The 10,077-nt window shown below is 44.6% G+C and overlaps 1 protein-coding gene across 5 annotated transcripts in view; it reads left to right on the top strand.

Annotated features, from left to right (window-relative positions):
* Nucleotides 1-980: 980 nt before the first annotated feature.
* The window catches only part of CNOT4 (CCR4-NOT transcription complex subunit 4), an 83,558-nt gene continuing 74,461 nt past the window's right edge, over nt 981-10,077 (top strand). For 4 of the 5 annotated variants that reach the window (XM_075428924.1, XM_075428922.1, XM_075428923.1 and 1 more), the window contains exon 1: nt 981-1,065. The gene's annotated coding sequence lies outside the window, so the exon portion shown is untranslated. Of the gene's footprint in view, nt 1,066-2,213; nt 2,315-10,077 lie in introns of all 5 variants that reach the window. The other variant, XM_075428921.1, reaches the window with a different exon arrangement.

The following is a 10,077-nucleotide window of genomic DNA, read 5'->3' as shown; positions in this document are numbered from 1 at the left end:
GGAAGAAAAAGGGGAAAGGAAGGGGAAGGGAAGGGTAGGGTAAAGGGAAGGGGAAGGGGTGCGAATGCGCCCGGGTCCCCTCCCGGAGGCCGGCGCAGCGGGGGGCCCAGCCCCGCTGCCCCGGCGCCTGAGGGGAAGGACGCGCTGTGAGAAACCGTTGCCCGCCTCGGGTTTAGCGGGAGCCGCGTCCAGCCCCGACCCCGCCGTCGCGACAGCCGCCCTCGCCGACAGCGCATCCCCTCCCCCGGCGCTGCAGCCAACACCCGGCGAAGCCTGAGGGGGAGGCACGCGGGGTCGCTTCGACCCGGCGGGGGAAAACAACCCAAAGTAACGTCAGTGAGAGGGGAATAATAAACAAGCAAAAAAACAACCCAGTACTTTAAACCTGGTTTAACGAGCAGCAACAGGTGGATAAATTGCCGCGGGTTTCGGGCCGGGGAGCGGGGCAGCGGGGCTGCCCTGCCTGTGGAGAGGGCTCGGGGTCCCCGGCCTCACCGGGGCAGCGGCGGGGGCGGCAGGAGAGCGCCCCCCCCCAGCGCAGCGGCCGCCTCCTCCCGCACTGCCGGCGCCGCCGCCTACAAGTCCCGCCGCCTACAAGTCCCGCCGTGCCCAGCGCCGTCCCGGCTGTCGCCGTCGCATCTCGTCCCCCCCCGCCCGCCATTGCTCCCCGCCCACTGCCGGCGGCGCAAGCGCAGGGGAGGTGGTGTCCGGGGCAAGTCTCCCTAATGTAAGATGGTGGCCGGGCTGGCAGCGGAGCGCCCCGAGCTCGGAGATTGCCCGTCTCTCGCGTAAAGGTCGTCGGAGCAGCCGCCCAAGCGCCCGACCGGCCGCCGCCGCAGCTCCCGCCCCAGGAGCGCCGCCGCGGTGTTCTTCCCTCCGCTTCTCCTCTCTTTCCTCGCCGCCTCTCTCCTTCCCTCCCCACCCTTCTCCTCCTTCTCCCCTCGTCTCCTTCCCCACACGCTCGCTTACCCACCCGCCCGCCCGCCCGCCCCCGCCGCCGCGCCGGGCAGCGCGAGGGAGCGCCGCGCACACGCACCGCGGGCCGGGCAGGCAGGAGGAAGGCGGGTGAGTGCGGGCTGCAGGCCGGGCCGGGGAAGGAAGGAGGGAGGGAGGGAAGGAGAGGCGAGGAGGAGGCGGGGGGGAGCCGGGCCGCTCTGACTACGAGAGCGCCGAGGCTTCGCTGGGACGGTGCAGGCCTCAGCCCACCCCTCCGGTGCCAGCCCCGGCGCCGGGGGCCCGCGCCGGGCCGCTGCCGTGCGCGGAGGCCGGCGGGCCGTGTGGGGAGGGAGAGCGGGCGGCTCCTCCCCGGGGGGTGCCGGGTTGGTGGGGGGGGTCCTTCCGTGCCGCTGCCCGGGGGAGGCTTCATTTATTTGCTCCGCGCCGGGGCGGCGCGGCGCCGGGGAGCCGTTGGGCCGGGTCGGGGGCGCGGGGGGACGGTGCCCCCGCAGCCGCCCGCCTCTGCCGGGGGAGGCCGGCGCGGCCGCCGGGCGCGGGGATCGCGGCGTGATTCACTTAGGTTTTGCGTGGAAATTTCCTCTCTCCCCTTCTTCCTCCTCCCCGGAGCCAGGCTCCATTTGTTCTTGTGATCTGCACTTTTTTTTTTTTTCCCTGAGAGAGAGGGAGGCAAACAGATGGTAAATGGCAGCCTCTGATTTCGGGTGTTGTTCTGGACGGTCCCTGTAACCTCCCGAGATTTGTCTGTCAGTAGGATAACCGGTGTGTAACTTTCCGTCTCCTGCTTGCAAGATACTAGAAGCTCTTTCCATTTTGTGCGTTAGCAGAAGCAAACGACAAGGCTGCGTGCGGGCTCTCATCCTGCTTCCCGCGATGGTCGCGCACCTCTGCTGCCAGTCTGAGAGTGAGCTGCCAGCTCGTTCCTCTGTACAGTGAAAGGGGAGGGAAAATACGATAGATGATTATCTTAAAATGCTTTGTTACTGTACCTGAAAGGATTTAATTGTTCATGGCTTATATATTTGTGTCAGCGCGGTAGTATCAGGTACATAGTTCATAAGAGAACCAGTTTGCTCTAGAGCATATGTTAATGTAAGCAAACCCCATCAGCTAGTTAAAGCCGTGGAAACTCTAGGCCTGCAGTTGTGAGCTTACTCCTGCCCAGAAGTTTGAGAGCTTAGTGTTGGCCAATCGCATGTTTACTGAGCCTGTGTAGATTTCTAACTCTTGGTGTTTTAACTGTCTGTATTCCGTTTTAGTTTTAAAATGTCTCGACTTGAGCATCTCTGTATTTTGACTTCATCTTCTTGTAAACGTGATGACTGGCACTAACAGAAGAGAAACTCATACCAAAAGATGGGTATGTAGAAGAAGGAAATTCCTTGTAGCCCTTTTTTTCCCTGCTTTAAAAAAAAAAAAAAAAAAAGGAAAGAGGAAAAAGAAAAAATAAAATACAGGCTTGTGAAGAGCAGAGAATAAAATAGCTGTTTGGCTTGAGAGGGTGAATTAGCTTCAGGTGGCCTACAAATACTCAAATATACTTCTAGTTTCTTAGCATCTCTGTAATAATGTAGTGAACTAGCGCATGGTCTAGGATTCAGATGTGTTGTACTATAGGCTTCTGGGGTTCTGTGATAGTTTCCGTTTCATAAACAAGACAAACACATGCCAGCGTTTAGAAAAGCCTGACAGCTGAACTTGGCTGAATTGCAAACAAGGTTCATTCTAGAGGAAAGGATTGTTTTGAAAGGGGGAATACAGTGATAAAATTATCTCAGCTTTTAACTTGCGTGTTTCTTCAGGTGCCTCTCTATTATTTTTTAAAATGATGAGTCTTGGACGATTCTAACAGCTTTTCCCTTCATGGAAAAAAGGTAGTGAGTGCTTGTCAGGAAGAGTGCTCTATTAATTTCTTAGTATGTTTTCTTCAGAAAGCTGAACAGCTGTACAGCACCCACTAAATAAAAGGCTTGGATTAAAGAAGCTGGTGAGAGAGTATACGCGAGTATGTGGCTTTTTTGTTTAGTTGAAAATATTCATTATAAACAGATGCATGTTGTCCTTCGTGGCTGTTGTTCAGGAAAGTTAGGATATTCTTTGTAAGTGAAATGTTTAGAAATTACTCTGACCAAGATTTTGAGTATGGGCCCTGAAGGCTTAGCTCTGGCAAGTATTTCTCAGAGTTTTGCTTACCTCTTTGAAATAAATGAGATTATTTCGAATAGACAGTGTTTTGTAAGCACAGGTAGCTGCCAAGTGGCTGATCATAGGTTGCATCTTAGGCTTCGGACAACTAAATTCATCGTTCTGGTGAGATGAGGCTGATCTATAGGCCTTACACATGTTGGAAGGAAGTTAGTTGCTCAGCAAGACCCCTAGGATCAAGGGTTCTTTAACTTTCACATCGTGAGTGGTATCATAGGTTGTACAAACCATCTTTTGTCCCACTTGCAGTTGTGTAGTATTGCTGAGATAACTTGAGTAAGTGTGTGTGTAAAAGACTGCATAACTGGCCTTGCTTTAATGTCCTGGATGTTTCAGCTCTTTAAAGATGCTGATGCTTTCTTTGCTTTCCAGTGTGCATCTTTCTACCTGCTTTGTACCGTTTTTATTGGATGGAAAGAGCGTGACGTGTCAGAGCTCTGTGAACAGAGCCCCCATCTCTCTGGACCCCCCTCTTCTGGTTCTTAAGAGAATAATCCAGGAACTCGCTCCTTTCAGGAGACTGGTTAACATTTGTTAACATTTTAACAACTGTAAACACTTAGCAGACTTGGAAAATGAAGTATAGCAGCAAATGGTTTGGCATGGCTTGAGATGCTGCTCAGACCTTCTGGTTCTTCCTGTAAGCAAATTTGGAGGGCAATATAAGTATCTAGCAGGAAATATGAGTATAACCTCCAAGTAAAATCATTTATGCATTTTCACATTAAACTATTTGGATCAGTTAGGTACATGTTTTCATCAAACTAGGTTTTGTTACGTCGTACCAGAAACTTCGATGATGTGCTCGGTTTTGTCAGATCGCATTTTTCTTATGTGAACTTGAGAAGGGAATCCTCATCATTTTCTTACTTCCAAATTGTATCAAAGACTCTAATGAACATTCAGAATATGTGTTCTTGACTTCTTGCTAGCTGTTATTAGACTGGCTACACCAGCTCAAAGAAAAGAATTAGTGTTTAAACCAGTGATTTCCACGTAGTACTAAGATCCAGTAGGTTTTGTGGTGGGTTGTTTTTTTTTTCTTTCCTTCCCCTTGGCTGCCCTGGGAACATGACAACTCCAAGATATTTCTTGTAGGAGTCTATCACTTAAATGGAGCTTACAAGTGTTTTCTAAATGTGTATGTACAAAACAATGCATTCATAAGCTGTCTTATGCACATGCTTTAACAATTTGAGGAAGCCTTCATCTAGAACCATCAGGCGAGTACAGGCTGAGAGAGTGATACTCCTTCTTGTCCTTTTCTGTGTACCCTGAAAGCTAGGTACTGTGTTGTTGTTCTGGAGCAGGATATGTTAGTGTTAATTTCATAATGATTAATCTATCATTTGTGTATTTTTATTAGGTACTTCATGTGTTGCTGGTTTTCAATCTGGGGAAAGGTGGGTTGGGGTCAGCACAAGGGGGATTTTTTTATCTTTTAGGCACCAAGTTAAAAATGAAGGTGGAGATCAAGCAAACATGCTATTGAACTTGGTGGAAAGGGAGCTTAGCTCTTGGCTAAGGCCTGTGCCCTGAGCAGCGCTGTCTGCTTTTGGTTGGGTTCTGTTTTCTTGCAAGGGGAGAAGGGAAAACTTCAGCTGTCTGTGAGTGGCTTTCTAACATACTGTGAACCCAGCATCAGTTTCTTCTATCTTGCTGCTATCTTGAGAATAGATGCCCACTAGGAAGTGGGTTCCAAAGGACTGCGATGTCTGATGTAAAGTAACTGCACTTTCTACATGTCTTGGTTGTGAAATGGAGGGTCTCCTGATGTAGCGCAGATACTTGACTGTCCCTTTCTGGGCTTCAGGTGTTTTACTCATCACTCCTTAGCAGTCCTTGATTGCTGAAAGGTAACTCTGCAATATCTTCTATTCGATTGCAAATATTAATTATTAGCACTAGGAATTTGGGGTGGTGTTTTTGTGTTTGGTTTTGGTTTTTTTTTTTTTCAAAAGAGATTAAGTGGATAGAGAAACTGTAAAAATGACAGTGCGCTTCCCTTTCTTGACTTTCTTCAGAATCTGAAGAATTCATTAGAAGTTCAGAATCGCAGGAGCTTTGTAGGAATGACCAAAAAATGTGATGGGAGTGGGTGAGAGTGTACTGTGGTTTTTCAAGTAGTGCTTCATCCCTGGTTTTGCTTTGGCACATTTTTAGGCCTTGTTTGTGGTGGACTGCAACCTAATCGTATGTTTTGGACTACGGAGCACTAAACTCTTCCTTGCTTAACAGAAGGGGCATTTACTTTTCCTGATGTAGGTGTTCTTAAATGGTTTCTTCCACGTAAGATTTGATACAGATAAGTAGTAACTAAAAGGGTAACGTCTTGCTCATTGGAGGACAAAATACACTGCATAGGAAGACTCTCTACCGGTTTCCCAGCTTAATGCCGTGGAAAAGTGAGAAGCTGGGCAGTTTGTTTCAGGAACACTGAACTCAACAGACAAGATTTATTTGAAAGCAGGTTACATGTTGTATTTTGGTTTAAAGTTTCTATCACCAGTGTAGATTTAATGTGAATCCTGTTTGAATGGTGTATATTTATTTTACACTGCAAGATCCATGGGCTAAGACACCTAGAGTATGAAATACTGTACTTGCAGGTGGGGTTATTTTGTTACTTCTAAACCCATCTCCTATTACATTTTACAATAATTTACTATCTTAAAAAAATTAACAATCTGAGTGCAGGAATGGGAGGAAGTAATTCAGTAACATTTGTATGTGCTTTGGAACTGCCTACCTGAGGGACTTAAAGTGATAGAAGTTTTGATGAAGGTGGTATCCAAAATAGGTAAACATGTGGTGGCTGTTGTTCAGAGATTCTGTTTTGAAACACAGCCTAGAAACTTAGAAAAGCGGGGTGGGGAAAGAAGTACGTAGCAGTAATCACTAGATACGTGGAGAAAGTATTAAGCTACCTTGTTTTTATTTCTCTACCTTCTTACCAAATACAGCAAATGAAGATAGGTACATGTAGCTATAGCTGTGCCTGTCAGTTAAAGGCCTAAAGCTTCTCTGTGATCTGTAGAAGTTACCTTGGGCTGTTGGACGTTACAAAAATAGAAACTATTCCCTCTCTTTGATAGCTACTGCTTCATCACATGTGACTTCTTCCTTTGGTGAATGAAACCTAGAGTTAGTCTTTAGTATCTCATTCATAAAAAGTGTCCTCTGAGAGCTTCTAAACTAGCATAAAATGAAAGGCCAAAACTTGCTAGGTCAAAATTAGTGTTTATAGGTCAGCTTGCCTGATAGTTAATTTGAGTGCATTTTCCCCAATCAGTGTGAACTGTAAGGGCCCCTAAACTGCTGGAGTTATTCAGACCAGTGCTTTTAACATGAGAGAGGCCCACTAGCATTAATCCAATTTGTCTAGTGACTTAATCTTACTGCCATTTATCATATAACTGCTGCTCCTCTGAAGGAGCCTCCTTGCATCTGCTTCTGTTGGTTATTTAGCAAGTCGAATCCCTTTTCCTAAGAAGGTAAGCTTTCCTTTTACGAAACTTCATCCTAGGTTAAGGGTCAAGGAAGTTATAACTAAGGAGCCATGTTTGAGAAATTGCAGCTTCTTTCTGCATTTGAAAGCTTTTTTGCTAATCCCTGCATTTAGTAAAGCATATATTTAGCGTATTAATGTTGTGGTTTCACAGTTAGTGGCAAACTGGTTCTAGAATATCAGGTCGTAAGTCTGAAACTAAAGGATGATGACTGGTTTTCTTTTACATAACTGTTAGTGTACGTTGAAAATATGGACGAACAGCTGGGGAGTTTAAGGAAATACCAGCTCTTACACTCATCAAACTGTCTTCTGCACATGGGTAGTGTTGTCTTCTGGCTGGATTACAGTTTCATTTTTGTCTTGAATAGTAGTTACAATTGTAAGTATGCTTCAAGGAAGGTCCATTCTCCTATTTTCACCAGTGCAGTGCCTTCCTGCTCTAATTTAGCCCTTTTAGAGCCATTAATTTCTTAATTCTTTTGCTCATGGTCCCATTCTGATTTAACCTTGAGGCTTGTGATTCCCTGGGGGTGGGGCAGTGCCATACCTTGTATGAGAACAATTGCTCTGGTTACTACTATGTAAATACATAGCACAGTGAAACTTGGTAAGAACCAGCTGCGTTGTGTGACCGTATGACTCTGACAGTGTTAAGGAAATGCCAGACCTCAGGCAGAAACTGCTTAGAATTGGTTCTGTGGACAATGGTATCTTTTTCTGGGAAACCAGTTAGCTGCTTTAAGTTTGGTGACCATACAGCCATCTTTATAAGGAAGCCTGCAATGACATGGCTTTTATTTTCTGAGCTTGGTTATATAGAGTATAATTAAAATGAAGAATCAGAAAACAGGCACTTAGAAGTAAAATGCTTATTCTGTCTCTACTGATTATTAATACCAGTTACCATGAGTCTTTTTAAATTCATTGCACGTATATATATAACTATTGAGCAGAAGTGAAGCAAAATTTGTTTTCAAACAAATGTAATTTGGTAGGATGAGGTGAGAGAGGCAGGTTCCTTCTGGCACTTGCAGTGCTTTAGTCATCCATGCTTAATAAATGAGCCACTTACTGGTTAAGAGGAGCAACCGGCTGCTGTTTCTGCTGTATTCAGTGTGTGCCAACTCTGAAAGCATGGTGAAGGTAACTTCCATAGAGGTGCAGTGCAGCATATTTTAACAAGACCGTTTTTTTCTGAGACTTATAATGGGCTCAGGAAAGACCCAACAAGAAAGGAGGTGGACTCAGTGTCACTCTGCGTGGTGTGTGTGTGGTTTTTTTTTTCCCAACTAAATATAAAGCCAGATATTAGAGAGCATCCCCTCAAACAGCTGATATAAGCATAAATGTTTCTGAGGCCTCTGTAATACTGTCTTCATTTTGTGTTTTTTTTCTTCTGTTTTTTAAAGAAACTTAAATCTAATAGCTGATTCTTTATTCTCTTAAGGCACTTATTGGAGTTTCATATGGGTTCTGGTTAGTTTGTGTCTCACATGGGCTTAGGCTTCTCTGCAGGAACTGCTTACAGCTGCTCTCAGTCGGTAAAATGTCATCTCATTATTAAAAAGACACGGCATTTAAAGAATATGCTGGGCATGTGCGTTTGTGGTTAACTTGAACTTCTGTGTTTCTGATAGCACATATTGGTCATAGTCTGACAGATTTATTTGTTTGGGATTTAATTCAGTGCTTTGTACATCTCAAATGACTGCTTAACTTCACCTGCCTCAGGTAATGCACCTCCATATACTTGAGGTAGCAGTAAAAGGAATTTATCAAAAATCAGTACTACATATCCTACTTCAGTTTGTGGAAGCTGATGCTCTGCTTTTGAGTATTTTACTAGATTGTTTCTTTTTAGAATACTAAATTAGTTTTCCCTTTCTGCCCAGCCGCCTTAGAGAATGACCTGGAAAACTATTTCACCAGGATACTTTGTAATGCTCTCCCTTCCCTTTTTTCTCTTAAGACAATTGCTTTGTGTGTGACTGTCTCTAGAAGTTATTTACTGCAGCATGTAAGTTATCTTCAACCAGTTATACGTTCTGTTCCCAATTGAGAGAAAGGTACTTCTCTGAATGCAGGTCTCAGCTTTGTTTAGTAACAAGTATGTATTTACCTGGAAAGCAGAAGATAGTAATTTGTATACTAGATAGGTGGAAACTGGGATTTGTGAAGCATGTGAATATTCCACGAAACAAGTACCTTTCTGGATTTCTAGCAGGTATGTAGAGTGAGTGATGCAAAGATTTTTCTGTCCTCTGAAGTTTTTCTGTGCTTCTGGGTTAAATGTGTGAACACTGGTTTACTTTTTGAAATAAAACTCAGTTTTTTGCAAAGACGAATGTCTACAGTAGTGATGCAGCTTATTTTGACCAGTTTTAGGCTTGAGTACATGTAAGTGGTTATACCTTGTGTTGTCAGTTTGTGAATCCTTCTAGTTTTTGTCCCATTGGGGACAAAACCTTCACTTGAGGGCAGTGATGCAGGATTCTTTTTTTGGAGTCTTTAAACTCCTGTGTTTAGGTTTAATAAATATCAACTTTTGAACAGTTTAAGGTCATCCCTAATTTCTGCCCCAGAGGAATGGAGTTTAGTCCTTGTAATGTAACTATTATCCTTGGGACAGTCTTGTGATTATAGTTTCCAACTTTATCTTCGTTTGCATAGATCGTAGAATTTCTTATCCTTATTTCTGTGTGATAAAAGTGAACCATCATCAGTAATTTATGAGAGTTGTTGCCCAGAAGGCTTGTAGATCTGAGCTCTGCTTTGTACTGTTTTTTGTTATGATGGCAGTCTTGTTGGCTAAAGAATGCTGAATGAAGTGTAATCTTTTACCTTCTGAATGGTATGTTTTATAGAAAGCTGCAATGTATGCTGATGTAGTAGAAAAGCTGGGAATGGAGTGGCTGCTTCTGAAGTGTATTTCACCCTGCAGTTCCTAGTATTTCTCCTTCTTGTCCCAGCAGTGTCTTCAGGGTGTGTAAGATTTTGAAGTACAACCCAGAAAAAAAGTGAGTGTGGAGGAGAAGTTTGGGTTGTTTTTGTTGTTCTGTTTTCTAGTTCTGCATTCGTGGGGTGGTGGTTTTTTGTGGTGTGTTTTTTTTTTTTCTTTTGTTCTTTTTTCCCTGCAAACTAGAATTCTCAGTATTCTCTTTAGAAGCCAACAATAATCCCAAAGTGTGATTGAGCGTGACTGTGAGATGGTAGACATTTGTACTGTCTTCTGTTGACTCAGATGTCAGTGAATCTTTTTGAAGCAGCATCCTGGTCTCATCTGTCCTAGGCAGATGATGTCCTGAGCACAGTATTTGTATTTTCTGTGCTTAAACTGGACTCTTGAGTTGATGTTTTTCTTTAGCCAATAGAATCGGTAGATCATTGAGTTTATTTCATATCGCATT

This window comes from Opisthocomus hoazin, chromosome 8, assembly GCF_030867145.1.
Source record: "Opisthocomus hoazin isolate bOpiHoa1 chromosome 8, bOpiHoa1.hap1, whole genome shotgun sequence".
Lineage (NCBI taxonomy): Eukaryota > Metazoa > Chordata > Aves > Opisthocomiformes > Opisthocomidae > Opisthocomus > Opisthocomus hoazin.
The sequence above is the reverse complement of the archived record's forward strand: the minus strand, read 5'-3'. Positions and strand labels throughout refer to the sequence as shown.